Here is a 7,623-nt window from a genome sequence, read left to right on the forward strand (position 1 = left end):
TCTCTCTCTCTCTTAGCATGGTATAGATACTAAGTTGTAAGAATATAAATATATATAATGCAGTTATAAGTATACTTATATGTGTATATTATAGAATTACAGTTATACAAGTATAAATAAGTGCATAAGTATAATTATATACAAGTATATTGCATCTAGTATATATAAAACTATATCATATAAGTAAAAAATATAATTGTACTTAAATAAGCATAATGTAAGTATGTAATAAATACATGTATAATATATATTTATGTGATTCTCTCTCTCTCATGTTATAACTTATAAGTATATACAATATATTTATATATAATATATGTATATATAATATGAGATTAATGGGTATCCTTGTCAATGAGGGGATTTCCCTCCTTGACGCCTATGTGGCACAATCTCCACCATCCTCATAAAGTAGGAGAGAGTGTGTGAGTTGTGCGGGATCTGTGCACATAGGTGTTAATGAGGAAAATCCCTCCTTGACATAGGACACCCATTAATCTAATATAATTATAATATATATATTATAATATATAATATATATATATATATATATATATATATATATTTAATTATTATATATTATAATATATATATATATTATATATATATATATATATATATATATTATATATATAATATTATATATATATATATAATATATATAATATATATATATATATATATATATTATTATATATATATATATAATATAATTATATATATATATATATACACTCTTAGCAATGATATAGATGCTAAGATATAAGAATATAAATATATATAATGTAGTTATAAGTATACTTATATGTGTATATTATAGAATTATAGTTATATAAGTATATACAAGTGCATAACTATAATCATATATAAGTATATTGCATCTAGTATATATAAAAGTATATCATATAAGTAAATTATATAACTGTACTTAAATAAGCATAATGTAAGTATGTAACAAAATACATGTATAACTATATAATACATATTTATAAATAAGCAATATATACTTATATAATTCTCTCTCTCTCTCAAGTTATAACTTATAGGTATATACAATATATTTACATATAATATATGTATATATAATATATAGCTATATGATAATTTGTAAGTATATACTAATACATACTTATATAAATATTCATTAGTTTGTAATTTTTATTTCTTAGCTGAAAATTTATGATAAATTATTTTGAAAAGAGTTACAAATAATAGTTATATAGATGAGTAGGTGTTAACCTAGTTGGGATGTATTCATCTATTATGATACAACAAATTTCAAAATAAATTTGTAATTATTAGTGATTAACTGATTATTAATAAAAAAATATTTTAATTATTTTAATTTCTATGATTTTTTATATTTGTAAATTATATAATTATAAGTGATTAATAATATGATTGATTTTTATCAAAATTTGTGAAATCGGGGCCCACATTCACATGGGTTGGGGAGTGGTTGAGAATTAAAATAAGTAGATGTGAATATGACACTTCATTACCAAGCACAAAATTTGTGTTTGGTACCAAGCATACTCATATATATATATATATATATATATATATATATATATATATATATATATATATATATGAAACTTTAATAACAGTTAAAAGTAGATTGAATATAGTCAAATAGCATTTTTTTTTTTATTAAGAAGGGTCGATAGGTTTTAACATGTAAGATCATAAAATTAGAATCAGTGAGCAGAGTTTAATTACACAATATAGCCTCCGTTGATGGTATTACACATGTCTATCAAGAAGCTGTAGTAGGCAAAACTAACATAAATAGAGACTAAGAACTAAATACGCTGAAAACTTAAAATAATGAGAATTTATACATTTTAAATAAGATAATGAAGCGTAAGATTATGCGAATATGAATCAACGACAGACTAATACTATGTGGAATAACATGTCTTCTTGTATGAAGAGCGTGCCCGAAAGACATATTAGGAGAATCTAAATGTTGTAGATAGATGGTAAAGAGCAGTTGATGTTGGAATGCGAGGATGTGCCAAAAGGCTGAATTAGCAGAGAAAAATATATATAAAGGGTGACAAAAGTATAGGAACAAGGAAAACTTAGAGAAAATAAGCTGCAAGGAAGAACAGCAAAAAGCGATTAGTGAGACTAAATCACAAGGCTTATGAAATTTTTATAAAAGTCTAGAATCTAAGAGGAAAAAACTATATATATACAAGCTTGCTAGATTACAGAAAGGAAGAGTAAGGATTCGGATAATATTAGGTGTTATTTAAAACGAAAATCAAAGAGTTCTATTAACTGACAGGAAATAAAAGCAGAGGTTGGAGGTAGTTACTTTCATAAATGTTTAAGATAACCAAACAATATCGAGCCAACATAGAGAACTTGACCATATAGCTGAACGATAAAAGCACTATAGATATTATTCTGAAAAATAGAATTAGTGAGAGTTAAGATGCTTAAAGGGAGAATAAAAAATGGTGAGCCAAGGATCGGCGGGATCCCTATTTTAAAATTAGACAATGTTGTTAGGAGATATCGGCAATAGGATGCGTTAACTAAATTATTTAATAAGATTAGAGGACCAAAGTTAAGCATAAGTGCGAGGATTAATAATTTGATACCACATATTACAGAATAAAGAGATATACAAATGTTTGTCCAAATTATCATAGGTATTAAACACTCCACGAGCATACTATAAAAACTTTGGACTTTGGGAGAGGGTAATTAAGCAAAAACTAAGAACAGAGACAAGTAAATCTTGAAAATTAATTGCCGTTTTATGCTGTGCAGATGGTGAGAGTGAGATACAAAGAGAGAGAAAGATCACATATGGGTTTTCATAGATTACAAAAAAACTTATATAGAGTAATACTTAGAGAGGTAATAGGTTTTGATTTTAAAAAAGAAACAGTGTATCTAGTATATATTAATAAGATTAAAGGCAATGTAGATAGAGTAAGAATAATGAAAAGCAGACTAAGCTGTTATCTATTACCAGGCTTACACAAGGGTCAGCCTTGAATTCTTATCTTTTTGGCATTAATTATTGACCAACTTTACTAACATATTCAGGATAAAATCGCATGGCTGACTATGCTATTTGTGATGAATAGTGTTAGTGACAAAACTAAAATGTTAATAATTTCATAAAGTAGAAAGCTGAAGACTACTTTGAATCTAAGCTCTTAGAATTAGTAGGCGGTACGTTTTTAATAAAAACATAACGGAAAAGATCCTAAGTGGCATATTGATGCATTAAGAAATATCTAAATTAATAATTTTCCGGCTATTTAGCGATCAATCATTTGCATGATGGTAAGATTGATGATAATTGCTATCTATTGAATCAAATCAGGATGGTTAAAATGGCAGGAGTGGCTTTGGCGAGTCTTATGTGACTGTAAAATACTAATTGCGAACTAAAGGAAATTCTATAGGATGGTTACAAGACCAATCAATGCTTTATGAGCTCAAAGCTGTTGGGCGAATTAAAAAAATAATACTGTCGTAAAAAATAAGTTTGTAGCAAAAATGTGAATGTTGCCGCATGTTCTTGTTCGGTATACACTAAAAAGCATGGGCATAGAAATTGAGTGCACTGGGTGTAGGACAAGTGATAGTTATTATAATATAATGGGTCGGCTATGGAGCACCTAGATGTAACCTAAAGAACTTGGTTAAGCAATAAGAAGAATCTGATTATGATAATTTAACGGAGGAGATGTCCCATATTAAAATGGAATGGCAAGAATAAGATTCATGTAGCCAACCCCAAACAATTGAGATAAAGGTTTTGACGTTATTGTAAATTCTTGCATGTATAAAGTCTACCATCACCCAGCAGAAGACTGTCATCACACCCTTGCCCCAAGTTCTTTACGTTTCTGGTTTTGTATCCATCATCCATATTCGCAGGCAAGATGAACTCAACACTTCTGTATCTATACGTACGTGCTTTTCATTTATTTATTATTTATTTTTGGCTTAAAAGTTTCAGCACGTAAGTGGCGCCTTTCCTTTCCCATGCCTTGATTATTTTTAACATCTGACTTCCTTTTTTTTCCTTCATTATTCGCGCACCTGCGAACTAAAATCTGTTACCGTGCATTTAAGTTATGATCTTCAATATAATAAATATATATGCTAAATGGAATCAGAACATTTTGAAGGCTTACTGTGTCCGTGTCGGAAATTTTTAGCACATCCTTTCTTTCTTGTAGATTGATGAGGAATTTTCAAGACAGCCCTTAAATGGGTTAAGGTGGCATCGCAGCCAAGTTTATGAGGATGAGCACAAATTGGAAAAACATAGTATCGTCTTACTGCTAAACCGTAACTGGGGCGACTCATCAGGTGGCGAAATCTGTTTCCTAACTCTTTGCCAATTGGAAGAACTTCAAACCTGTTTCCGATTTTATATTGATTTCTGATTTCAAAGATTACATTATTACTGCAATTTTTCTTCTAGCTTGTGAAAGTTGCATAAATCTTCGTCTTCGCAAATATTTTTTCCATCATGCGATAATATATATAGAATTATAAATCTCGCGAACTGCGGATGTCAGCAGAGAAACATTCTTCATAACATAAAAAATCCCTCAAGCATTAATCAACTACTTTGTGTTACTAAGTACTCAGCACGCATTTTGCTGCCTGACACAGTAATTAATGGTTTGTGAAAAACTTCTTTGAGGACAACTTAATAAATGACGATAAACTCAAATTATAGGATGCAATGCTGGAAAGAGGAATTAATTAAATTAATCTAATTTTCAACGCATAATTAGTATCAGAATTTGATGCATTTAAGTTTTTCTTATATTAATTATGCCGACCGTGCACGCGATTCATGTATGAAAATTCGCTTAACATAATAATTGGTGCTAATTTAAATAGGGAAAAAATATTGCATAAATGTGTTTCTGGTATAGTTCTTTTGGTTGAGTTTGAAACTCTGATTGATTAACTTTTTAGGCTTTACAATCTGAATATATACTTAATCTTAGAAAATAAAGTATTAAGTATCTCAAGTGAAAACAACAAATATAAAAAAACAAGTGTTCTTGCATGCTATGGCATGCATAGCTCAAGTCAAGAGGATTTTACAGAAGAAGAAGTGGCCGCTCGGTGTCTGTGGTCGCATTCTACGGGCGGGTCCAAAGGTCTGATTCAGGTTGGCGTTTGTGCAACGTGGCATTTGTAGCGTTAAGGTTATAGACCAGGCGCGTGAATATGTGATCTCCCTTTCGCCTTTCTCTCATTCATGCGGCCGTTTTTTTTTTTTTTTTTTTTCGAGGGGGGGGCGGCGTGGGCGGGGGTGGGGGGAGTGGTGGGGAGTTTTCAATGATTTTGCAGGAAGGGGGTGGTGTTGGAGTAGGTTAATTGCTACTTGAACCAGGGGGCTGGCAGTTCATGCTGAATGCCGTTGTAATTTGTGAAGACTTAAAACGTTTGGACGGAAGTTCTTCTTTTTGTAATGTTACCAAGTATGTCCTCTCGTGAACATTGAAATCACTTGTTAGTTTTGGGGAAGTATTTGAATTCGTGACTTCACAAGGGTAGAAACAAAAAATATTGACAAAAAGGATGCCTTATTATTATTATTATTTATTATTATTATTATATTATTATTATTAACAGAATTGTTATTGACCCTCGTAGAAGAAATATATTCATTTCATATGACCTAAGAAGCAACGAGAAATTTCGTTATCTTCTAAAGTTCATCAATTAAAAGCCACTGCTTAATGAAACTGTGCCTAGGAGGTCAGCGGACTACATAAAAGTGAAATGTTTCTTTCTTCCCTTGCTTATCTTCTAAAATTCATAGGGTTCAATATCTCTACAGATACAGCATAGGTGGAAGGGGTTATTATTAAGGGTTCTTTCATAATCAAACAAAATTCTGGGTTTCCTCTATACATTTAAATAAAAAAAGCCGAATCTTATTGAAAATATTACTGTCTTGCCTTTTGTGGATAGTTAAATTTGGATCTCTGCATCTCTTTGGGACTTTCATATCCAAGCATACCTCTTACCTATGAAGGTTCAAAAGCAATCTTATTGCCTGACCATATTCTGTTCTGCATATTCGACCTTTAAAAGGCTTAATATTATTCTTTCATCTACACAATTGTGCAATACGTGTCCATCTACAATATACAGGTCATTCCAATAGGCAATGAATCCTCTATCCTCTCAATGGAGTTTTACGTCGTTCTACATTTGGAATCTTGGGCGAGATAGAGCACTGCCTCGATATACAGTGGATATGCACCTCAAACACCTGGTTTCAGCTGACCAATAGTGATGAATTCAGCATTGATCTATGTAGCACCAACTGCCTGCGTTTGGCTCCTGTTAGGGGTAATGTTCTCATACTTCCTCGCTTACAAAATTGCTTGCTCTTTCGTTTCTCATAATCATTCTAACTTTAATAAGTATAATCACATTATTTCAATCCTCAAGTTACTTCGTCATGTACTATATGGCCCAGTTTGTTTATTTGGCAAATATACAGAAAAAATTGGTTGAATATGTTCCAGTTCTTGAATTGGGAAAGTTTTCAGCTTCAGCTCCTCCCTCACAAACCTCGCTAACAACTGAGACATACCTTCTTTTTTCTGATGGCGATCCTTTTGTGTTTTCTTCTTATCAGCTGCTTCCAAACAAATTATTCCCCACACAAAATTTCCTCAGCATGAGCCCATGCATATACTTTTTCCCATTCAGCTTTGATTCTTTGCGCTGATGAAACTCAGCCTCATTACGTGCGCCCAATACATGCAAGCAACAAACAATTTTCACATATTTAGTTGCGTTCTTACATTTATTTCAGATTAAGAACGACTTATTAACTAAATTTTTCTTTTATTAGTCTCTGGTTTTCCAATTTTAATGGTCGGTGTTAATTTGTCTCAATGATTTGGAAGTATGAGTTATCCTATCTTTGTATATTACAACCTAAGTGCAGCCTCACAAACTGATCATTGTTGTTAAATCCTCCTTGCTTTTGGCCAGTCCTGAAATTGGTTTATCCGATGTAAGAGAGTTTGGAATCCATCTCTGCAGAGCACCACAATAGCTAATCCTTTTGAAGTTTGGCCCTCCAATTGTTTGGTTTGAACTGAACATTTAAGATTCTAATAGCTTTTACTATGTTCTTTCTGAAATTCTCTTCTTTTGTCAGCAAAGGCAGCACTAAAAAAAATGGAACAGTCTTTTGAAGGCGCGAAGAACAGTACCTTTTTTACGTTGGTAGCAATTTTTTTTCGCCCGCATGGAGTCCCTTTAACCCCGGGTAAATGAAAATGTGGACCCCCACATCAAGATCTCTCAAAACGAAAACTGGAAGAGAATAGGTAAAGAGGGATTAGAGAGCGGAGATAGAGAGAGTGATGAATGAGAGAGGCAGAATGTGAGGAGAGAGGACAGAGAGCTTGAAAACCTAGCCGCCCCCCCGCCCCCCCGCGCCACCCCCACCTCTTCTGCTTCGGTATGCACGGAGCGAGAACTATTTTCGGGTCTTTTTCTCTGACGTCGGGCTTCTGGGATCGCGGAAAACCCTCCAAATCCTACTGGCAACTTGCTTTCTCTCCCTCCTTCCTTTTTTATTTGGCAATGCCA

The sequence above is a fragment of the Asparagus officinalis genome, chromosome 2 (assembly GCF_001876935.1).
Source record: "Asparagus officinalis chromosome 2, Aspof.V1, whole genome shotgun sequence".
Lineage (NCBI taxonomy): Eukaryota > Viridiplantae > Streptophyta > Magnoliopsida > Asparagales > Asparagaceae > Asparagus > Asparagus officinalis.